Source organism: Equus asinus, chromosome 9 (genome assembly GCF_041296235.1).
Source record: "Equus asinus isolate D_3611 breed Donkey chromosome 9, EquAss-T2T_v2, whole genome shotgun sequence".
NCBI classification, from domain to species: Eukaryota; Metazoa; Chordata; class Mammalia; order Perissodactyla; family Equidae; genus Equus; species Equus asinus.
Genome location: NC_091798.1, coordinates 56,170,406 through 56,195,530, shown reverse-complemented (window position 1 = coordinate 56,195,530; position 25,125 = coordinate 56,170,406). Strand labels below are relative to the sequence as shown.

At 36.6% G+C, this 25,125-nt stretch overlaps 1 protein-coding gene across 3 annotated transcripts in view; it reads left to right on the top strand.

Moving 5' to 3' along the window:
* The window catches only part of PRR16 (proline rich 16), a 478,303-nt gene that overhangs the window by 91,384 nt on the left and 361,794 nt on the right, over window positions 1–25,125 (top strand). For all 3 annotated transcript variants that reach the window (XR_001398541.3, XM_014844075.3, XM_070517546.1), the window contains exons 4-5: window positions 6,034–6,286; window positions 12,716–12,880. The gene's annotated coding sequence lies outside the window, so the exon portion shown is untranslated. The remainder of the gene's footprint in view (window positions 1–6,033; window positions 6,287–12,715; window positions 12,881–25,125) is intronic.

Below are 25,125 nucleotides of genomic sequence, written 5' to 3'. Positions count from 1 at the left end.
ACCCCGCCCCGGATGTCTTACCCGTCATTGGCTAACCGGCCTTCTCACCTCCGGGTCACAGTTTGTTGGCAAGCCTTTTCCACTGATTATTAACCCTTCCTGTGTCAGGGGCGGCTACAATTATTTTGCTTTGAAAAAAGATTTGCTACTTTATAAAACATACAGTTTGGTAATTTTCTCAGCAGGAATATATTGCAAATATATGTAATTGAAGATTAAAACCAAGGGAATTATTGCTGCATAGGTCTGAAGAGGTTTGTTTGCCAGAAATGAAATCATTTTCTATGGTTATACTTCGAATAAAACAAGAAATCCCAAGGCCAAATCATCAACACATAGCAAAGATTTCCGGTTAACAAATGCTCTCACAGTGCTCATGAAGACTGAGACTCCTCACACTTTTGTTTGAATATCTGTTAGAATAACTTTTAAAATGGTTATTGATCATTTGTGATTTATTATTTTGTGAATTTCTTGGTCAAAATTTAACAATGTCCAAGTTGAATCTAAAATTCAACAAGCTAATGCTAAAATTCACATGTAAGATGGAAGGATGAAGAACAGCTAAACTTAAAAGAAGAATAGAGGGAGAGAATTTATTATGAAACTATAGTAATTAAAAGATTGTTGCTGGTTCTGGGGCTGGCCCCACAGCGCAGTGGTTAAATTTATGTGCTCTGCTTCAGTAGCCCGGGTTTGCCGGTTTGGATCCTGGACGCGGAAGTAGAGGAAGATGGGCACGGATGTTAGCTAGGGACCAGTCTTCATCAGCAAAAAGAGGAGGATTAGTGGCAGATGTTAGCTTAGGGCTAGCCTTCCTCCAAAACAAGAAAATTGTTACTCCTTCTGGAAAAGACCATAGTTAGACCAACAGGCCAAAGAAAGCGCAGAAAGAGACCCAATCACAATGTGAGATTATATATGACAGAAGCACCGTCTGGAGATCAAGTATGACCTATTCAAAGAAGGCTAATGGGAAAAGGGACTATTCATGGGGCAGGGGACACATTAGATTTCTGTAGCACTCATAGAACAAGTCCCTGATGCACTAAAGATCCAAATGTGTGAAGTAAAATGATAAGGCCCTTAACAAAGGAGCATATGTTTATAACCTTCGGATTTGTAAGGATTTCTTGCAAAAGAAAAAATAAAAAAGAAAAGATGGATAGATTTGATAACAATAAAATTCATAAACTTTTCCAGACAAAAGACAACATAAAACAGGTAAATGACCAACTCAACCAGAAGCTATTTGCAACCGAATAACTGGCAAAGGATTAGTATCTAGAACATACAAAGAAATGGTATCAATCATCAAGTAAGACAATCTAATGGGTAAAATTATGAAAGAATGTGAACAGACAAAGGCTAATAAACATCCGGAAATATCCTCAGTTGCAAAAATGGGGCTGCAAATTTAAAAATTGATGAGATGCCATTCTCATTATACTGTTTTATCATTCTCATTGTGTCACATTGTCACACATTCCAAAATATGACAATTCTAAGTGTTTTTGAGGATGTTGGACACCTCGTATGTTTCTGGTGGAAGTATAAGTGGGTACTACTTTGCATAACAATAGTGGGAATATTTAGTAAAATCAAAGATACACACACACATATTCTACAACTCATAACTTCCACCTCTAGACAGATTCTTCTCTATAGACTAGAGGAAATCTAGCACATCTGCAGAAGGACACGTGTACAAGGAAGTTTACTGAAGCTTTCTGTATAACAGCAAAATATTGACATTAATCTTATTTCCAATAAATAGAAGATGGGTTAAAAATCTATGGTAGGTTCATGTAATAGGAAGCTATTTTGTAGGTAAAATTAATGAAATAGAGCCACACGAATACATGTAGGTAAATCTTAAAAACAATATTCACTGAAAAAAAAGCAAGCCACCTGTTATGGTAAACACTGAGAACATACAAATCAATGCTATATATTGATAAAATGCTGTAGGTGTGGGGAACGTATAGATGGAAAGAAGAATTATCAACCTAAGCACAGTTGTTACTTCTGGAAACGGAAGTGGGTGATTGTATCAATAGGGCACAAATGTAGCTACAACTGCAGAATTAATAAGCTCTTTAATTGAAAGATCTGAAACAAATGCGTCAAAATATTAACATTTATTAAATCTGATATTAGGCTGTGATTTTTAAATGTGTTTAAAATATTTCACAATTAAAATGGATTTAAATATGCAGAAAAGGTATGTTTTATTTTTTTTTAACTACAGATGTTAAGTAAATGATAAGTTACAAGGCAATTATTCTCTACAAAATACTTCTCATGAAGGTACTCAATACGATCTCAAAGAGTTTTTTTTAATTAGAGAAAAAAATGTTTCTTCTTTCCAAATTTTGATTCTTATGCTTGACTTATGTATGCTCTCTTATCTTATCAAAAATCTGCTTTTAGAAAAGACTTGATCGGTCAATTCACATTGTAGTATTTTTAAAAATTAAATATAATTTGCTATGTCTTCCATCCAGTATTATTGGCATCTCACAGGAGAAATCGCAACTTTGATTTACATGAAAGGAACGGCAGGCGCAAGGAGAGGGAGTTAGGATTTCTTTTGTAGTGTCATTAAGGTTGTTAAATAAGTTGTTTCACATTTGAAGTATTCCACTGTAACTAGGAGTTTTATACTGAGCATTCTGCAGGGCTGTGGGGAGAAAAAAGCAGTACTTCAAATATCTCAGCAATGTAGCCAAAATGCATAAATTATCTTTTCTTTTAGTTAAGAGTTCCATCAGGCTCACATTCCGAAACATAATACTGATATTCAATTGGTGCAATTCAAAGATAAATTAACTTTACTTTCAAACAAAGTTATTACTCTACATATGGGCACATAGTTGGTGGGCTTAAAGAGTTCTGCTGAGAATAGAGTTTCTACAGCTTTAAACTCATTTGTTTAACAGTAGAAATTGCTCTTCTTTTTAGAATGAGTCCCCAAATTGGCCTCTTTTCTTTCAATCACTTTCTAAAGCTATTTATGATCATAATGCCAACTTCAGAGTAAAAAAAATATATATATATATGATATTTATTCCCGTGAAAATGCACAGTTCAATAGTTAATTTATTCATTATCAATGCATTTTTAATTTTTACTCCTGCCTTTATGATTAATTTTATGATTTTCTTTTTTCTAAGTTCTAATTTGAATATTTTCAAACATAAGGAAAAGTTCGAAAGATAAATCCATATTTGATAGTATTTTGACCAAATTCCTCTGTTTCTCTCACTGTTTTGGTCTCTCTCCACTCCCACTCTTTTACCTTTTGTTTAGCCATTTTGATGTGACACTTAACCCCCCAAAATGTTAACATTCACCTCCTAGGAATAAGTACATTATCCTACTCATTTACAATAATATTCACACCTAAAGATATTGTACATTCAGCAATTGGATTAATAAATCTAAAGCAATTTTTCCTGTTTCATCGAAATATTTTATCAGTATGCTATGTCCCCACATATTGTTGAGGATATGAATTAATTTTTTTTAAGTTTTCTGCTTTTTCTTAAATTAAATCTAGTTTACAAAGGCACATTTGCTAGGTACTGGGGGATTTGGGGAGAAGAAGTAGGAGAAAAAAAGGCACATTTGCTCAAATTCCTTGGAATGGTCTCTTGCTTTCTAACTACAGAATGCGACCCTCATTCTAGTGACTTTTACTGTGTTGGCTCCTAGTTTAGAAACAGAGGTAGCAAATGTCTAATGTTGACAATTTTGATTCCTCCTGTCAGAGAGTATGTGGGTCTCTGGTTGATCCTTTTCATCCAGAAGAAAGGGAAAAGAGAGAGAGATTTTCACTTGCTTGCACTCACACTCTCATGCTGTCTCTGTCTCTTCCTTCCTTCCTTTTCTTCTTTCTTTCTTCCTTTCTACCTTCCTTCTTTCTTTCTTTCCTTCCTTCCTTCCTTCCTTTTCGTTCTTTCCTTCTTTCTTTTCAGTGGTGATTCAGATTCCAGTGAGCCATGAGAACAAGAGAGAAGATCACTTAAAGGTAATCTCTCAGCAGGAAAGTTCACTGCCTAGCCAAGCAGTTTTCATTTAGCTACTCTGTGTAAAGGAACTTTCCTGCCTGTTCTTTGCTGAAGCAGCTGGTAGCATGGCCTTCTTCAGAGCAGAGCTACAGTGTCTTTCAACAGTAAGAGAGACAATCTTGTGGGCTCCAGGTCAATTAGAGGGCTACCAGATGATGAGGAGTTTTGCCGTTGTGGAAAACTGTACATATTTCATTGCCTTTTTCTCCAGCAGGAATCTGAAATTATAGAGGGCACTGTGTTCCTGCCCTAATTCTGGCTCCATATTAAGATCCTGAGGCTGTAATGGTCCCACTTTACTTAGGGGAGGGCTCGTACTCAGGCAGGATGAGTCAGGATGTCCATATCTGTTGCAAAAATGTTTAAATACTTCCATATTGATTGCTTCTCCTCTGACCTTCACACAAACCAGTAAATAAAGGTTAATGCACAATAAGGGTTTTCAAGAGGTATCTGCTTTGATTGGCATCTGAGTTTTCAAATTCTTAAATATTTTATTATCACCTCTGCTTGGGGGCCAGGAGTATAAATAACAGGCTGGAGGGAAGTACTTTTATAGACTTTGTCACACACACACACACACAAATTCACAGAAAGGAATTAATGTGGAGAAGAGTAGTGTGTAGAATTTACTGTGTATGATGTTTATTAAGGGATGTCTTCAGTTTCAACACCTACCATTGTGAGGGGAAGAGAGAAAGATTGGGCAGAGAGAGGAGTTGAGGTGTAATATAAGCTAACAACGACTTTGGTTGACCCCATTGGAAGCTCCGGAGATCAAATCACTCATCACAGATATTCTTTATTGGGACAAACGGCCAGGTGTTTATGAGCCTCTCCATCAGTCACTAGAGTACGCTGACTCAGGAAGGGCATGATCTTGGGTGAGTTTGCTCTCTGCAACTGAGGCACGCCCAAAGAGGCTGGCAGCTGAAGGGTTTCTGCTGACAAGACTCCCATCGACAGAGGCAACAAGTCCTTCTTTACAGGGAAATATAGATGGTGCATTTCTATGTTCATCATGAATCAATACTGTGTTTTATTACATCACTGAATAAAACTCAATGGGCTTCAGGATGATTTTATTTTGAAAATACGGACTTAAATCAAATTTTTGAAACAGAAAAATATTTTGTTTTAGTGTATGCACAATATATGTAATTTAGGCTTCCGTAGAAATTTGGCATTGATGTATGTGAAATTAATAACTTCCTGTCATCTAATAATTTTAATCGTTTTTTCACTTCTCAGATCACCTCTTTTTTTGACTCTATTTCTACTTCATTTTCTCTACTTTCTTTATAAAATACCTCTCCCCTCAAATAAATAGCAAATAATAAACTCTGGAGAGAGTATTAATATCAGGGTCAGATTAATGTCGAATGTGATAGGAGAGTGACATTACAGACTTTGGAAATCATTTGCAGATTCCTTAACTATTGATGGGCTCACACATTTGTATCAACTTCAAATTTGGAGTTAAGCTGGATTGCTCAGTTTTCTCTACTTGCCCTGTTATTATTTTCCTCTAATTTCCCTGTAGACTAGAATCAAATGCCTAGGAAGATCTTAGGCATTACCATCTGTCTGAGCTTTTCATAAATTAGCAAGCAACCCGAGATAAAGCTTACCTGCTACACTTCAGGGGGTGGTGCAATACCAGGGTAGCAAGAGTGAAAAGAGAGGGGCCAGGGAGCAGGGAGGAGAGAGAGTGGATAAAAGATGCCTACTGAGGATAGCTAAAGAAGAAATGTAACAGATTTCTTGTTCACTCTGGATGTTGCCAGAGAAGCTGTCAGAGAGGAAAAAGGACAAAGAATTTATCTACTTGCTCCTTCCAATCTCATGTTTCTTGCTATTCAAAATTTGCCTCAGGGGCATTAATTTCTCCACCTCTTCAAGGAACTTTATGTAGCTCCACCGAACAGTCACTGAAAAAGCCAAATCTCTTTTCCCACAGCACGATGTCTCATCGGAATCTGGAATTTGTGGGTGAAATCAGAGTCTCCACAGCTCCAGTGAAGTTATAATGGAAGCTGTGAGCAACGCTGGCCTTCACTTCTGGGGTGGCTGAGGCAGCCATAGTTGTGAGGTAACAAAACTAGCACTATAACTTGGGACTGCATGCACAGGCAAGCCGCAGTGGTCTGGACTCAGCTGGCTGAGAGGTTGCTGCTACTGATCCAGGCACAGAAGACACTGGAGCTGCTCAGGTGAGCCTACCCTGGCTGCACAAGCAGGCCTGGGTGCACTCAGCCAAAGAAATCTGGAAATTTTCATAAATTGGGTTCACTATAAACCGCTTGATAAAATTCCAAGTGGTATCATATCTGCATAAACAAAAACAGTCTTTATGGCTCCTCTATTGTTAATGCATAATAAAAAATCAAAGTAGGAAATCACCTTAGAAATCTTGGAGATAAGTTTTGTCATCATTATTATGAAAGAAACTATAAAGTGATTACTGAAAATTACAGAGAACACTTGAGATGAAAGAGTTTAACTTAGGTGTATGGATTCATAAGCCAAGGATTTTATTCACTGTGCCATACTGCCTCTCATTTCACATCCTGAAATCTTTAAATAAATGACTTAACACTGGATTCCAGTCAAAGTAATGTACATCTAACCAATTTATATGCAAGGGAATAAACATAGAAAAAGGTAAATTATTAATGTCATGAAAAGATCTTCTGACGTCACAAAATGAAATCCTGGTAGTTGTCTTAGGATAATGAGACAGAGTTCCACCATGTTAGTGCTGGCAATGACATGACAGATTATCTGGTTCATGCAGGTCTTAATGTGGAATTTATGGACTTCTCCCTAAAGAGACTCACTAAAATTATGTGCAAAGCATTGTGCATATGTGCATTTCCGTGGGAAGAAGTTTCTTAGATTTATAAGATCCTCAAAGAGGTCGCTAATGCTTAAAACGATGTCAAAGAAGAGGAGGAAGAGGAGAAAGAATAGAAAAAGAAAAAAAACCCTCACTGAACTGTCTAATTTTATCCCAGAGGAAATAGAGACTCAGAGAAGTGACAACATTCCCAACATCATAAGATGAGTGAGTGGCAGAACTAGGACTAAATTCTTAGTTTCCCGACGCTAGGTTCAGTGCAAGTCTTACTATTAGAAACCTGCCCATTGTGGACCATTAGCTTTTTTTCAGAAGATCCGAGAGTTATAAAAAATAAGAGAAGTAAAGGGATTTTTATTCATTTCTTTAAAGAGAGCTTAAAAGTTAAATGGCTGTATTCTTATAAGGGAAAAGTGAAAACCCAAGAGCCTTTCTCAAGATGGCAGTCAGTTAATGACAATCCTGATCTGGACTCTACGACTCTAACCTCCTTCCACTCCTAATATTATATATATATATATATATATTTATTATTATTATTATTATATCTGAAAAAATGAAGAATGAGCAGAAATTAATAGAAAGTATATATATGTCAGTGGCACATTCACAACATCAACACATAAACTCATTCTATTCATAAATCTCATTTTGTAAGAAGAGAAAGAAAATGTGAGAAAAATAATTTTGTACATCTTTGAAAGTGATTTTTTTTAAACTTGAAGGTAGTATGTAGACAGCTATGGCGTCTCTTTAATCGTGACCTTCCTGTGTCAAAAACATAGTGAGAAACAAGCTGTTATTTCTAACCTAAATATGAATAACAGCTTATTTGGTAGAAATTATCTAATTATCTAGCAAACTTGTTAATTAATTTCACTCTACGTCTGTCATTAAAAGGCCATTTTTTAAGTAGTTTTTCATCCTTTAATATACGTTTGCTTTTTTCCCCCTCAATAACAATTCTGGTTTCAAACGGTATTTCAGCAATCTCTCTAAAGATACAAACCCAGCGTTTTCAGAATTGATACCTTGTTAGCGAATGCTTGTGGACTGATAAGGTTTTTGAGTTATGGTGAGTCCTTGGTTTATGTTTTCTTTCAGGATAAAGCTTCTGTTCATTACATGCCATGTTCCTTTTCTTCACTTTCTCTTTTTGCTGCAGTAACTTTGTCTAAATTTTGCCTTGTTTTTCTTCATCTTGTTCTTGCATAACTTGGTAACTTGGCTGCTCTATCTAGATCCATCAGTTGCACTAAAACAGTGCAGTAAAGTCTACTTGATTCATTCCCCATCTGAAATCGGTCTTCCCTCTGCAATCCACACTCAGGACTGAATTTCTTCAGGACATGGGCTGGAGTTTGGGGAGGCTGCAGATCCAGGAGGCTTCAGCAGGACTCTGTGGTCTCTGCATTCATTTGCATCCAAGCTTTGTTAAATGTCCTGAACCTGTAGTCATGCCACTGTGTCTGGGAGGTATTCCTGTCCAGTGTGAGACTAGTCTTTGACATCAGATAATTCCTCTAACTCAATTAGAAGAAGCTGACCCATTCACTATGGTCAGTTCGATTGTTTTCTCACCTTTCCAATCATTTCCACTTTGCAACAATAGAGGAGAGAACCGTATGTATAGTATGTTTTTTGCCACTTGCATTAAAAATCTGAGGGTGGAGGTGTGGAAGATGGTAGCTGAGGATCTTCATAAGCCATGCCTGCCTCTCACTTGCTCTCAAATTCTTACTTATTTATTACATCTTTCATGTTCTGTTTGATCACTTTCAGTGTCTACTGGGAATAATTAGCTCTGAGTGTATATGGGAGTGTTTAGCTTTTCCTTGAGTTTTATGACCATCAGAGAAGCACCAGAAAGTGGAAGTACAGCGGTTTTCCTTGTCTCTTACAATGACTCAGGAGAGGACAGGTGGGAGCTTCCACATCTGTGGAAATGTCCACCTCCGCTTCCAGTTTCCCAAAGCTCATGCTGCTCCTTCTATTACTTTCCTGAGTGGAATTATTAGTGGTAACTCCAGGAACATTTTTTCTTATCTAATCCGCATCCCTCTTTCTAACATGAACTGAGCAGAATTTGGAGCTGCTTGGACTGTCTCAAGCCAAGGCATGTCAATATTTTGAAACTTCTGTTAAGTTCATTTCCTGCACTCCAATCATTTTCTTTGACTGTACTGGTATATTTTTGCTGTCTTTTGTTTTCTTCAACTATTTGTTTTTCCCCATTTCTTTTTGGCAGAAAAATTTTGCTATCTTAACATCCGTTCGCCATCTTAAAATTAAAATCTAGAAAATATAACTTTTTAAATTACTAAAATATGAAAATATTCACAGAGGCACTGTTATGTGACAGTTAACGGACTACATATACTAAGAGAGTGAAGAGAATATTAATATTATCTCAATATTTTCTTCCCATTCATGTTAATCCTCTTTATTTTGGTTTATTTTTCTTACCTAGAATAGGAAAAGTAGGAGAAAACAGGTTTACTTGTCTCAAGAAATGTCAATCAGGCAGAGGATATGAACAGACATTTTTCCAAGGATGATATACAGATGGCCAACAGACCCATGAAACGATGCTCAACAGCGCTAATCAGTAGGAAATGCAAATGAAAACTACAATGAGATATCACGTCACGCTGGTTAGAATGGCTATAGTTACCAAGACAAAAAACAACAAATGTTGGAGAGGATGTGGAGAAAAGGGAACGTTCATACACTGCTGGTGGGAGTGCAAACTGGTACAGCCACTATTGAAAACAGTATGGAGATTCCCCAGAAAATTAAAAATGGAAATACCATATGATCCAGCTGTCTCACTACTGGGTATTTATCCAAAGAACTTGAAATCAGTGATCCAAAGGGATTTATGCACCACTATGTTCATTGCAGTATTATTCACAATAGCCAAGATATGAAAGCAACCAAAGTGCCCATCAACTGATGACTGGATAAAGAAGATGTGGTGTATATATATATATATACACAGACACACAAATGGAATACTACTCAGCCATAAAAAAGACAAAATTGTCCCATTTACAGCAACATGGATGGATCTTGAGGGTACGATGTTTAACGAAGCAAGCCAGACAGAGAAAGACAAATACTGAGTGACTTCACTCATATGTGGAACACAACAAACTCATGGATAAAGAGAACAGATTAGTGGCTACCAGAGGGGAACAGGGTTCTGGGGTGGGTGAAAGGGACAAAAGGGCACATACATATGGTGAGGGGTAAAAATTAGACTACTGGGGATGAGCACAATGAAGTGAATTCAGGAATTGATAAAGAATAATGTCCACTAGAAATCATACAATGTTATAAACCATTATAATCCCAATAAAATTACTTAAGAAAAAAGAAATTTCCATCAATGTGGAATGTTGTTCTGAATATGCTAAGGGAGGAAAAAGCAGGCATGCCATACAACTGTTTGAGAAGTCTCACCAAGTAAGAGTCTATTTTCTCTTTCTTGTGTACTCTGAGTAATCACAATATACTCTATCAAGGTTATTAGAATGGACTTGAATCTCCATGTTCTCATTATTGATGAATATGAAGAGCCTGGATAATGTGCTTGACGTTCTGAAAGAGGACTTGGTCCTTCCTCCATGCTCAACCCAATACACACACACACACACACACACACACGCGCACACACACACGTGGTGGTCACAGACTGCAATATTCTCCCAGATGTGATGTTGGAAATACAGTGTTCAAAGGTTTCGTTCACATCTTGACTTTTCTTACTGAGATCATTTGTAGTCCACATTAAGATCTTCTTCCAGAAAAGACAATGGACACTATCAAGAAAGTTGATAGGTTTTACTGAAGACAGCACCTATGGTTAGCAAAGCGTAGAATTGGAAAGCAGATGGCCACCTGCACAGAAAAAACCTGGTTCATGAAATCAAGCAAGGCTGCTGGGCTGGCAGTCCTGCCAAGACTCCCCAGTATTCTTCACGGCTATAATGTTCCATTGATTTAATAAGAGCCTCACACAATGGCCAGAAATGAATGCAGTCTTTTTGTTCAGGAGTGAAACTTACACTGATTTTATTAAAGTCAAGATGCCAAGCGGATAATTGAATTAAATTGCCGCAGCAATATCGCAACATCAGGACTCCATGGTACGTCTTCACAGAGGAAATGGCATCTTTAAGAAGATTACATAGGCTGTACGCACACACACAACAGTACACATACATGAGAGTGTATACACATGTAAAACAGAATATGTGTATGTATGTATAGGCGTAGGTGTGTGTATGGCAAGTTCCCCCCATTCTACAAACGAAAGAATTTGATCCATAATTTTGAAGCTGACAATTCATATTTTGAGAAAGTGGTCATTATTAAATTGTATCCTATATTTGATGAGTGAATGATAGTAGAAGATAATGAGATCTTGAAATTATTGCAACAAAGAAAAAAGAAAACAATTAAAAATAATTTACTTAAAAGAACTGGGCCAGAGCTACCATTTAATGAATGATATCTATTGTTATTATGATGATTCTAAAGGCTTTTCTTTTTTAACTATTGTCTTTATATAATGCTAACTTCTGAAAGATGCTTTGCAGCAGTATTCGGTAGAAAATATTTTTAAAACTACATAACCATTTAATGAAAGCTGGAAAAGAGAGAGAATTACATTGCAAGGCGTTGGGGTTAACTTCGGCTACAGAACCATTCAGAAAATAATGAAATAAGGAAATCTATAGGAATTGAGCACAAAATTTACCTCTGAGTTTCCTGGAAGTCAAGGAAAGAAGAGAAACATAATGAGATGGTAGCTTTGATGGCTAAATAACAAGGACTCACACTAATTTCCCAGAAGAGACCAATGTTCCCCTATTTGTACAAACCATCTGAAATGGATCTTGTGAGTATTTATGTAAGTAAGATGACTTACTTCTGGTTTCTTAGGGGCTTTTCCAGTTTAAAATGTGCAATTGTTTATATGAAACTTTCACTCTCAAAAGTGTCCTTGTTTGGAAAATAAACTATGTAGTCATCCCCTATAATTGCGGAAAAAAGATATTGAAACACAGGGACTGAGGTTTTATGAGGCCTGAGACTTACCTTATCTTGGAGTTCCCCATTTAAGAAACAGAATAGACAACTAAAAACACAAAGTTAGGAAGGAAAAACATTTCTTCTGAATGAAATAAATCTCAAAAATTAAAACTTTTGAAAGTTGATAAACTACTAAGAGCTTGTGGTAACTCTATACTTTTTGCTTGCATTTGTTGGCTATATATTCTAGGAGTGAATACTTCTTCCTAGGACAACAATTTTATTACATCATTATCTGTAGAGAAAATAGAATGGTTGATTGAATTTTATTATTGTTACTGATAGTTTTAAGACGTTTCTTCGAGCTTTATGACTTATTTTATAATGTCAAATAAGTTTTTAGGATTTCTGTCAAATTTGGGAAAATATCTACCAAGTTTCTTTCATATTTGAGCTGTAAGATTTCAGAGAATTTATATTTCAAGTTCTCTTGAGCAGACTAATTTTAAATATTCCTTAAACTGACAAAATATATTGGCCAGTACGTCATCGTTACTTAGGTTAAAGTGGTGTATATTCGTTTCTTATCTTTGTTAATGTCAGTGATTCATCTTAAATCAGCAGAAATTTGAGTATTTTCCCAGTGTATTCATATAATGTGTTCCTCTTCATTAACTGGATTATTGAAAAGTCCAGGAATCTATTCATCACTTCTATGAAAACTTTATCTTTTCCCCTTCAGGATTTACTGCTTTGGGTATGATCTAGCTGCTATTTTGTCTGGAAGTTCCAGACTTCAGCAAAAGAATTGGTGTCAGATGCACGAAGATACGACCTGAAACGTCGGGATACATAACACACGCAGCTTCACAGACACAGTCGCTTACTGTTTATAGCACTGCTACAGGTTTGTGTCCTACAAAGATAGGAATTCTGATAAATCTATTTCCTTCTATTTCTATGAAAAAGAAGAAAACCAAGTATGGTGGCTGTTTAAATTGTTTTTTGCTGTGTTGTTGAATCTATTCTGGTAGAAACTTCTCTGTTCCCTTGGCACCGATGAGAACAGAATCCTCTGTTAACAATTTTACCTGTCTCATAGTTGGAAGCGTTTTTGAAAGACTAGCTACGGCTCAGTACATTTCAAACCTTGTCTCTTTTTGAGTACTCCTGTTCTTCCAGTGCTGGTCATGTTATGACCTCAGGCCTGCAGCTTTATATTCCAACACCAGGGAGTTGGCACAGTATGTGCCAGGATTGCTAGGAATAGCGGGATTTCTCACTAAAGTTACTGCCGTCACATAAGGTAACCCACTAAATCCAAAATAATATATGGGCAATCTAAATTTCTCTTAGATACATAACCCTAACATTCTTGGGGCCACACTAATACCACCAGACAAGAGGCAAAGTGTGTCACAGGAGAAGGTGGAATGGACCCAGGCAATAGTTTTAACAGGCTGTTGATAAAATATTTTACTTTTGCAGACTATACCAAAATTTTGACTTTCTGAACCCAGTATTAGGGCCCTTCCTAGGGTCTTGGAATGTGCCTTTGGAAATGAGGGGCCCTAAAGGCAGAACTTCATCATCTTCCTGGTAAATCTGCTTCTCAGACATGCTGCACAAAGACTTGCCTTATTGCAGACCTCAATAAAGACCTAAGGCCAAGGGTAGTCTTAATTATGTAAAAGTTCAATAAAACCAACTCTACAGAGGCTTGGAATACAGCTTCCTAGTAATTGTTGAAGTATGAAACTCAAAGAATCTAGAGGATAAATGTTTAGCATATTACTCTTTAATATCAATACTCTAAGCAGAACATTTTTTCATAAGACAATTCACATTGAAATAACTGGGAAGAAATTCTATCTTGCCGGTCTGAATGATATGCATACATAAAGACTTGTAACGTATGAAATATCCAGATTTTAACTTTGTTAATATCGAAGTCTATAAGGACAGCCCTGATATTTTCCAATCTGGTCTACAGAATATTGACTTTACTAGATAGAGGTTAACAAGTTAATTTATTTATATATCAAATATATGTCTTACAAATGAATTTCAAAATTCTTAATCCAAGTCCCTAATCATTCCCACTGTAGCAGTTTTGTCTCAAAATTACTGAGGAAAAGAAACAAAACAAAAAAAGCAAATGGCTTCTTTAATTGTTTGTTTATATCTAAAGTTAGAAAACACAATAAAAGAGTTGAGAGGAGGAAAGGCATGGCTTCAATAATCTCTTCCTTCTTGTATGGGATAGAGTCTTCCACAGATGAGAGCACAAGTAAGGCCAAGAGGTTCTCTGGGGCTTGTGGGCAGAGAAAGGAACAAGTGGGGCTGCTGCTTGAGGAATCCTAGGGAGAAGCACTCCTCTTGTTTCGCTGTTTGGGAGGAGATTATACTGGTGTTGCTTCAGGCTTTCATCGTCTCAATGGGGTTCAGTCTTACCCATGAGTTCATATGAAGTCATCAGGCCTGAAATTCAGTGTTTGTACCAGTAGACCCAGTTTTCATTTCATCCTATCTTTCCGAATATCCTCTTGGTCCATATTGTCTTTATTCTGATCTGTAGTATTAGCCTGCACTAAATTATGCTTAACTTTTCTAGCATCCTGCATTATTACCTATTAAGTAGTTAACAAACGTATATTTGTATGATATGTTTTTGTAGACAGACGTACATTTATATCTGACTAATACAGGAATTTTTACTTATAAATTTGCATGCACACCCTTGCCCCAGCCCTCAAGAAATAGAAAAGCGTCCTTACAAAACATTGTCAGGCATTAAAATATTGTAGTTGAGGATTACCTCCCAAATCATCTCTAAGATACTTATTATTTTTGTCATTTTTAACCAGATCAAAAACTCACATTCACTTTTATATTCAATCAATATAACAAACACATTTTCCACATTAGTGTCACTTTTTATATAACATTTTAAAGGCATATCTTTTTCTCAAATCTGATCCAATTTTAAAAATACATTACATAATGAATTTTCAGATATAGTGTGAGTCTATATTCCATTATTTAAATTTGGAAAAACCATAACAAATTCCTTGCCTGCCCCCAAATCCCAATTTCTACAAATATTCCTAAACTTCTCTTGAACATCTAAATAACACAAAATGTGAAGTGTTTATGACACCAAATAAGTAATTATTCTATATCTACCTAGCTTGTCAGTGATATGTGTTGGTTCTAAGTGCAATGACAACATACAGAATCAGATACAAATTGTGTTTTACTTTTCCATTGCAAAAATAACCATATGTTGCGATATAAATGAAATTGAAAATTGATTGACATGTAAGGAATGCAAATAACACTTAGTAAATTAAATATAAAAGGAAAGTTATTATAAGACTGGTTTATTAATTAAAACATGATTTATTACAATAGTTTTTTATTTTAGTTATACAAATTTGCATTCATAGCAAACATTTGAATGAGAGTTTAGAGTAAAAAGGATAGATCTTTACACATTTGTAAGCAAAATGAGAAGAGTGATCTCAGTTCTAGAAGTTTTTCAGAGTAATGTCTCTGTGAGAATGTCTAAATATATTAGGAAAGACTGAGTACAACCTGTCTAGTGACTTTAGTCCAGAAATATAAATCATATTGTACATTTTTTACTTTTAATAAGTCATCTGTTGAAGGTGATGCCACTCACAATAATTTTCTTTCCCCATTAAAAAGTAGTGAAAGCGTCCTTTCAACATATTCTTGTTTGCTGTCTCGAGAATAGTCCTTAAAACTGCAGCAATTGTATTTTAAAAGATAAAAATAACTTTTTAAAAAACAACATTGCATGTAGTTATAAAAGAAAAAAGGAAACATAGGAAAAAAATCACCAGTACTATAAATTCATGTATGTACTATATGTATACAGGCCATGTATATAAATATAATATACGTATTATACATATTAGTATAGATATATACATAAAATTTTAAAAATTGAGTCAACTTTTTGTATTTTTTTATAATCCCAAGTCTTGCTAAAATATGAGTAGATTCTCTTTTTAAAGGAGATTTAGAATTGGACGTAATCCCGTAAACTATTTTATAAAACGTTAGAACATATTTTGCATAATACTTCTTTTCCCAAAGATTAAAAGAGAATTGGGTCTTCTATATGCTTTAAAACATCATTAGTTCAGACTTTAATTCGAAATTTATTATCGTTTCCACTAGTACCGTACTGAAGCTTGCCTCTTTTAAAAAATATTTATTGAAGTATTATTTACATAAAGAAACTGCAAACAATTTCTTGCAATTTAATTAATTTTTCACAAACTGATCAAACCCATGTAATGAGCACTCAAATCAAGAAACAAAAAATCCCAGCCTCTAGGCAGCTCTCCCTTGTGATCCCTCCAGCCATGCTAAAGCCCTACGGCTAATGGCCATCCTGACTTCTAACACCATAGATGGGTTGACCTGTTTTTGAACTTTACATAAATAAACCATACAACATGCCCTCTTTTGCGTGTGGATTCTTTTGCTAAAGGTTATGTCTGTGAGATCCATATTGTTGAGAGTAGTTTCACTTTTTTCATTCTTACTGATGTACAGTACTTCATTGTGTGACTATTTCAAAATGCATTTATCTATTCTCTAGTCTCTACTGACAGCATTTAAATAGTCTCTAGCTTGGGGCTGCCATGAATGATGCTGCTATAAACCTTTTGTATGTCTTTTGGTGAACACATGTACACATTTCTGTTAGAATAGAAATTGATGGGTCAAAAGATAAATATATTTCAGCTCTTGTGGAAAATGCCGAATAATTTTCCAGAGTGTTTTCCAAAGCGATTGCATCAATTTACATGCTCACCAAGTGTGAATGTCACTTTTGGTTTGTTCATATATTCACACATATTTAGCACTGCCTTTCTTTTTTAATTTAGTCATTCTGGTGGGAGAAACTTGCCTTCTTTATCTGTGAAATATTTTTCTAGGTAAAATAATCCTGGTAGTAATGATTAATCATAGCCTTGTTAACACATTTCTTTGTACAGTTCTGACGGTGTCGCTGTTTGAAAATGACACATTTTCAGTGCCAAGTGTAGCAATTAATAATACTGGTTGTATATAATACAATTTTGCATACCGTTTTTCCTTCTCTTTTACTCAAGGCACTCAATGTTGAGATGCAACCCTGCTCTCCTCTACCTTTGGAGCACAAAGGTCCTTAGGTCCTTCCAATAGACATCATGTCATCCCTCATCAATAAGGTGACTGTAACTTCCAGGTTGCCTGGGATAATCCCCTGATTTACAGCTCTTGCCCTGGCAAAATGCCCTTTCACCTATAAAGGCACCCTAGTTTGGATGACATGTGATATGAATACCCTACTCATAACCAAAGCCAGCTTGGCTCCAAGTATTGTGTTTAGTTTAAATAAAAAACTGATCCTGTCTTTCAGTAGTTTACAGCCTACAGTAGCCTTCTACTTCAGGTTTATCTGATTCAGCTCATGTTTGATGGAATATCTTGTTATAAATGAACATTATTTTAGGAATGAAAATATTTTCCTGTTGACCTAACAATATGTGATTTCAAAATCAATCCCATAAAATAAAGTTGAGCTTTCGTATTTGTCTTTTTTACTGCTTTGAGATCTTAAGCAATACTTTTCAATACTTCAGGATGGATTCGTGATTCCCTTACTGTCACCTCTATTTCTGAACACGAATTCATTTACCGATGTGGGGCCCTTTCCCTCAGTAATATTGTTAACAGTTTTGCATTTAGTCATTTGATTTCCTTTCTTTTTAAATTTTCTCTTAGAGCAACACAAATACATATTGTGTATATTTAATGCTCTGTGATAATGCAAATTAGCATAAGCTGTAGACAAAATACCATAAATATGCACATATAAATATTAAAATAGTATCAAAACTTCTTCTGCAACTCTGAATCCATTTTAGGATCCTATTTTATGAACTGAATCCTTGGATTTATGTGGGTTACATTATGATATAGAGAAGTTGCTCTGAAAAGTTCTGGCTGTTTGTCATAGTAAAATGGGCATATGGAGCTTACAATACTGACCAGGATAAAGCCTATTTCAAAAGCAGACTCAGAATTAACTTTCTCATAAGAAACATTTGGTGTTTGGGCTTGGTGTTTAAGGGACCAGTTTGTTCTTATTTACCATAATCAAAACGGGGATACAATACAGTCTTGTGGATGTCTTGCATCCGTGGCCAATGGGTTTGTTATATTCTTTAGAATTCTTCTAGTCATTGTGTATTAATAAGCAGTACTGAAAGATTCTCCCTCTTAAGCTATCTCCACCTAGTTGAACTTTAGCAACCATAGGTGTGCTCCCAGGTTCAGGATTCCAAGTCCATTTGTTCATACTGATAGTCATATTCCACCTGCGCTCACCCTCAAATGTGATTTGATTGCACTACACCCCTAGAAAAAATTTGATCCTAACCTATGGACCTGATCCTGAGGGTTCTCAGACAATGTGGAACTGAGGACAAGAGCAATGAATCATACCAGGAAAATTATGGTGGGTGGCTATTAACAGGAACACTATCTGACATTGTTAGTTATGATAAAATGAAAAGGTACACAGCCACACCAGTGCTTTAATAACCACTAATGAGATTGCTTGAAACCATTTTCATTCAACGTGCTGTAAAGTCATTATACTAGTTTATTTCTTTACATAGTCTATTTCTTTTATGTGGCATGACATTTTGGCAAATGGTTGGGGCTCTGAAGCCAACCAGACTGATTTTAAATCTGTGTGACTTAGCAGAGGTTATGTTATCTCTCTAAATCTCAGGATTTTCCTATGTAATATGGAGGTAATAATTATCTTATAATATTGTTATGCAAATTTATTGAAATTATGTATATAAAGCACTCGTCACAGTGTGTGGCATGTAGTAAGTATCCTGTAAATGGTAGTTATAAATTACTTTTAATCTTGTGCTCATACAAAAGGCAGTGCAACAGAAAAATCAAAGTTGCTAAAAAAAAATCTGTAGGAAATCTAGAAAATTCTCTAGAAATATTGCACATCAAATTTTTATTTTCTTTCTCAGGCCTTTGAGTGCAACAGAATGAGTACAGAATGAGTACAACAGAATTATTAAATCCAAATAAAGCCCAAATTGGAAATATATTAAATGAGAATATGTACATATACAACAACTACAGTTAACACACATTGAAGTTGCGGTATTTACTGATAATCCCTCCTTGCTGGGAAATTGTAGAAATGCTTAGCTGGCAAGAATAGCTCAGACCCTGGTTCTCTCTGTTCATCTATCTGGTAGCTCCTGTCCATATGCTACATAATAGGATTCTGGGTTCAAATTCCGAATTCATTCCTTCCCAGGTTGTGTTTTCAAGCAAGATATCTAACTTTTTACACTTCATCTTTCTTTCTTATAACATAGTATACAACTGCGTGAAGTTGTGAGGGATAAACAAGATGACATTTAACACATTGCAAAGAACAAATAAAAGTGATCTAACTACCTGTGCTTCAACAGTCACTTCCTCCAAGAGGAATAAGTTTACCACTAACAACCACCATTCGTGGAGTCTTTGCAATTGTCAAAGGTTCAGACTTAAAGCAATTGTTTTTATTAATCATTCCCATGAATTTGTAGAGTGGCAGAATTTTAGGAGCCTTGCTCACTTTTCAAATGCTGCCTGCAGCTACTCATTAAGAGGAAGGCCCTCTGTGTTCTGCATGCTCTTGCTCATTCTCTCTGTTCTTTGTGCTCTCTGATCTGTGCCATGTCTTTCTCTGAACTATGCTGCCAAAGTGGAAGAGGATTTTTTTTTTCAGCTCTAGCTTTAAGTAGGTAGAGAGTTGCATATAGGCCAGGTATGATCTGAAAATGATTTCTTGGCTGTACACAGAAATCCAGGATGACAAGTTAATTCCTATGGCTGCAAATTGAACAGCCCTCTTAGCTATAGCCACTTAGGAAACTGCTATTTATTTCAATCCCACCAATACAAGGACTTTACAATAGACTACTTATCTATATAGCAGTAACAGATGAGCTTCAACGAGAATACATAGTAATTTTTGTGATCTCAAAAAGTATTCTGGATTTCCCAATTTGTATGTGTATTTATTCATTCAACAAATATTTATTGAACACCTTGTAAGTGCCAGACATCATTTTAGGTATTAGGGATTCAGCAGGGAACATGGAGGTAATGTGTTAAGGCAACAGTTTTGATTTTGGATATGGTGGACAGGAGACAACACTTGAGAAAAGGTGAGGGAGAAAGCTTGTATATATTTGGGGAAATATCATCCCTGGAAGGGGAAAAAAATGCTGGAAAAACAAAGTCCTGGAGCAGATGTGTATCTATTTTCATGTGGCTTCATGTGGGAGCAAGGAGGAAGGTATAGGAGGGGAGATTGGAGAAAAGTCCAGGGACAAGGACAAAATGGATAAATTCCTACAGGCCATCACAAGGACTTTGGCTTTTACTTTGGGTTGTTTGCAAACTCAGGTTACCTCTGCAAGATAGAAAAAAAAAGTACACGTATGGCAAGGCTGTGCGCATATGCAGATATCTAGCCATGCTGCTGAGTGTAACTGTTAAAGGGAATTGAGGATGGTCATTTCAGTAGGTTGAATAAGCCTCTACCCAATTGGGAGTATGGGGGTCAAATTCCAGCTCTTCTAGGTATTTACCCAAAAGAGTTGAAATCAGGATATTGAAGAGACATCTGCTCTCCCGTGTCCATTGCAGTGTTATTCACAATAGCCAAAGTATGGAAATAACATAAATGTTCATCAACAGATGGATGGATAAAGAAAGTATGGTATATGCATACAAGGGAATATTATTAAGCCAATAAAAAGGAGGAAATCCTGCCATATGCCACAACATGAATGAACTTGGAGGAAATTACACCAGGTGAAATAACTTAGTCACAGAAGGATAAATACTCCTTATTCCACTTGTATGTAAGGTATCTAAAATAGACAAACTCATAGAAATAGAATAGAATGGTGGTTGCAAGGGGATGGGAGTAGAGAGAAATGGAAGCTGCTGTTCAAAGGGTATAACGTTTCAATTACACAAGATTGATAAGTTCTAGAGATCTACTGTGCAACATTGTGCCTGTAGTTACCAATACTGTATCCTGCACTCAAGAATTTATTAAGGGTAGATCTCATATCAAGAGTTTTTACCACAACTAAAGAAAAAAAATCCAGTTCTTCAAAGTATATGTTCCCAAATATCATATCAGTTATCACAATGTCTGAAATTCTAGGTTCTTTGATTATGCTTTCAGCTTCAAAAAATATTTGTCTTCAGAAGTGTTATAAAATCTAGATATGGCTGAGGGGACTAGTGCATTTAATAATGAACGCATCTCTGAGATAAAGAATTTGGGACAATGAGAGGGCAAGTTCCATGATGGCTGAAGTAATGTCTGAAATTTGGTAAACATTAACTGTTAGGCAATCAGGTGTCAAAGTGGTCTATTAGGACAAAGCTGAAGACAACAATCAAACCATGATCACTTATTATGACAGTATGAGCAAGAGGCAAAAAGTACTGCCAACTCCCCAGTATTCCATTCTTCCCATGGAATGGTACTAGCCAATGTTCAGGTGGATGCAGCACAGAAGCCCCAACAAAAGGCTTCTGCCTCTTTATGCACCCATGAGCTGGGGGTACGGAGAGGGAGAAGGGCTCGGAGTGACTAATTCAAAGAGGGAAAAGTGCATCACCCAAGGCTCAGGATAAAGAAGTCTCTGGCAGAGGCACCTGGGATGTGAGATATCTGAGACACCAAATGAGTCTCACGGACTAGAATTGCAAATATGCATAGGAACACGTCTGACCCAGAGGGACCTGAGTCTGACTGGAACTCTCCAAAAATCTTCAGTGCCCTGACTATGCAACAAGTCTGGTACTGGGTGGGCGGCTTCTCCCAGTGAGGTCTGCCATGCAAAGTCTTGAAATTGCCTATGGTAAAACCTGAAAGATCACACAGGATTTTGGCCTGAAGCCAGACACGAACAGACTTTGGTTGTTGAATGAATGTATTAGTTAGAGGCTTACTAATGGCCATAAAGGAAGAGAGGAAAGGAAAATAATAAATAGGGAGATGAGTTTTCACCATGGACAAATTTCTTCATACTTTTTCCTACAAATGATCCTGAGTGAATTTTATCAGAGCCACTTTCGATGATTTAATTAGCTGAAAGAAAATAGGTCGGTGCAAAATAGAGGTCGTATTATGTAAAAGACTGACTGTCAATCTATATTTTGATATTTTCTTCCACATAACTGGAACAAATGAAGATGAATCATTTAAATCAATGTTGCCCTAAGGGAAGAGCTCCAACCAGAATAATGTGTCTTTAGAGGCATAATTTCTTTTAAAAAAAACTATTAGAAGTGAATGCAATTTTCTTTCTCATTATCAGTGGGGTTTTGACCATTAAATCTATAATTCATGCTTACTTAGTAATCCTGATTGTTAAAAATGTGACGATTGCTTTAAAATAAAAGGAACAATGTCCTTGATTTCATCTTCTATATTCTTTTACTAGTAAACAAGAGATATTGTCACAGATAAAATTTAAAAGTGAAAATAAGTAAAAACAGTATTGAAATTACTTTGTTTAAAGTACCACAGTCAGATATCTAGCTGTTCCCCAGATAGTAACACAGAATCTGATATACCTCAAAGTATTTGTTTGGGATTCCAAGTGGTAATGAGTGTGTTAGTGAATTGGTATTTTACAGATTTAACCACTCTAGCAAACTTTAGTGAAATATGAAGTGGCCTCCCAAAATAAGACTTCGTTCTAATTTTCTTTATCAAAAAAATCTGGCTTGCCACACAAGGAAAAATAACACAATCCTTGGAGGAATTAAACATTAAAAGCAACAATTATGTATTTGGTTCTGAACCCATATCTATATCTATAGATATAGATATTTCTAAAATTAGGAGATGAAATAATTTCAAATTTTTTACTAACAAGCATTTCTTCCTCATTTCTATCCTTGGCCTTTTTTTCTCCTACTTTATTTATTTATTTTTTAAGTATGCTTTTTTGGTGAGGAAGATTGGTCCTAAGCTAACATCTGTTGGCCAATCTTCTTTTTGTTTTTTCTCCCCAAAGCCCCAGCACATAGTTGTATATCCTAGTTGTAAGTCATTCTGGTTCTCCTATGTGGGGTGCCACCACAGCATGGTGCGATGAGCGATGTGTAGGTCCATGCCCAGGATCCAAACCACCAAACCCCAGGCGACATGAACTTAACCACTCAGCCATGGAGGTCAGCCCCTTCCCTTACTTTAAACATGTTTCTATCAGCAGAAATTAATAACTGTTGCCTTTCCATTATGTTCTTTATCATTCTAGTACAGCAGTCTTCCTTATCTATGTTGTTTCATAATAAATACCACATTAATAATTGGTCAAATTGCAAAATTGTCTAGCTCACTTGGAATTCTGATGCAGTTCTTAAGGGTGCTAAGTATGGTCATATATAACAATGTTAATCAGTATCCAGTATGTGTAAAGCATTGACTAGATGTATGATCCCTATCCTCAAAAAGCTGAAAATTTTGTAGTTGAGGCAGATATACAAATGATAATTTACAATATAAATGAATTGAATGGATGAGAAACAGCAGCACACATATAATTGTATGAGCATTACATAATCTATATAGAATAAAGAATACTTTGTGAAGAGAGTATGTTTGAGTATTAGTCTATATAGCAGATGCTATGGTCCACTGCCCAGGTTCCCCTTTCAGGAGCTATGCACTCATTCCTCCCAGCTGCACGGCTCACAGGTGAATCCCTCCCCAGTAAATGCCCGAGGCCAGACGGAGTTGCCTTGTAAAGGTTTAGGCCTGTTTCCTGCAATCACCTCAGTGGAACTGATGAGCTACAAAGTTCCACCCATTGGCCTCAATCTGGGGAATCTTTACCAACTTAGAACTCCTGTGGAATTGGCTGGGGCCTCTGGTGCGACTGTACCACAGTTCTAGTCTCCCTCTACACAATCCTGCTTCTTTCACTCCTGTGTAGGTATTGATCCCAGAGAACACTCTCCAATAAATCATGGGTGAACCAATTTCCATCTTAGAGTCCGTTTCCTGGGAAACCCCACATATGACTGCTAGTGCCAGGAGTGAGTGGTCAAAAAAACAGACTGTAGGGACCGGCCCCGTGGGTGAGTGGTTAAGTTCCCGCACTCTGCTTTGGCGGACCAGGATTCAGTAGTTCGAATCCTGGGCACGGACATGGCACTGCTCATCAAGCCATGCTGAGGCGGCATCCCACATGCCACAAATAGAAGGACCCACAACTAAAATGCACAACTATGTACTGGGGGCATTTGGGGAGAAAAAGCAGGGGAAAAAAAAAAAGATTGGCAATAGTTGTTAGCTCAGGTGCCAATCTTTAAACAAAACAGAGTCTAGGGGGCTGGCCCTGTGGCTGACTGGTTAAGTTCGCGCGCTCTGCTTTGGCGGCCCAGGGTTTGCCGGTTCGAATCCTGGGCACGGACACAGCACTGCTCATCAAGCCATGCTGAGGCGGCATCCCACATGCCACAACTAGAAGGACCCACAACTGAAAATACACAACTATGTACCAGGGGGTTTTGGGAGAAAAACAAAAAATAAAATCTTAAAAAAAAAAAAAACAGACTCTAAAATGGATTTCCAGAACTGGATTCCCCATTGGTCGACTGGCATTGAGGATCCATCACTGGTGGTGGGTGAAGTACTGTGCATGCAGTAGAGGTGTAACCCTTAAAACTTTCACCAGGAGTAGACTGAGTTGTGATACAGGATTAAGGAAATGCACTGGTGAGTACCATCTGAAGCTATTTGAGAAATTCTGGAAAAGTAGTAAATATAAGAATTATGAAATTAGATGGCTGTTTGAGGGGTTAATAGAGACCTTAGAGAAAGACAATGAAAGGCTGAAGGTGATTAATCATTTGTTTATAGGCCACGTGTGAAACCAAAGGCCTAATTGGTGACATAAAAAGAGACTTTCACCTCCTTAAACTAGAGGACAAAGTGGAGGATCATGCCCAGAATTTAATTACAAGGGTCATGGCGTCCCAGAGAATGCTCAACCCTGG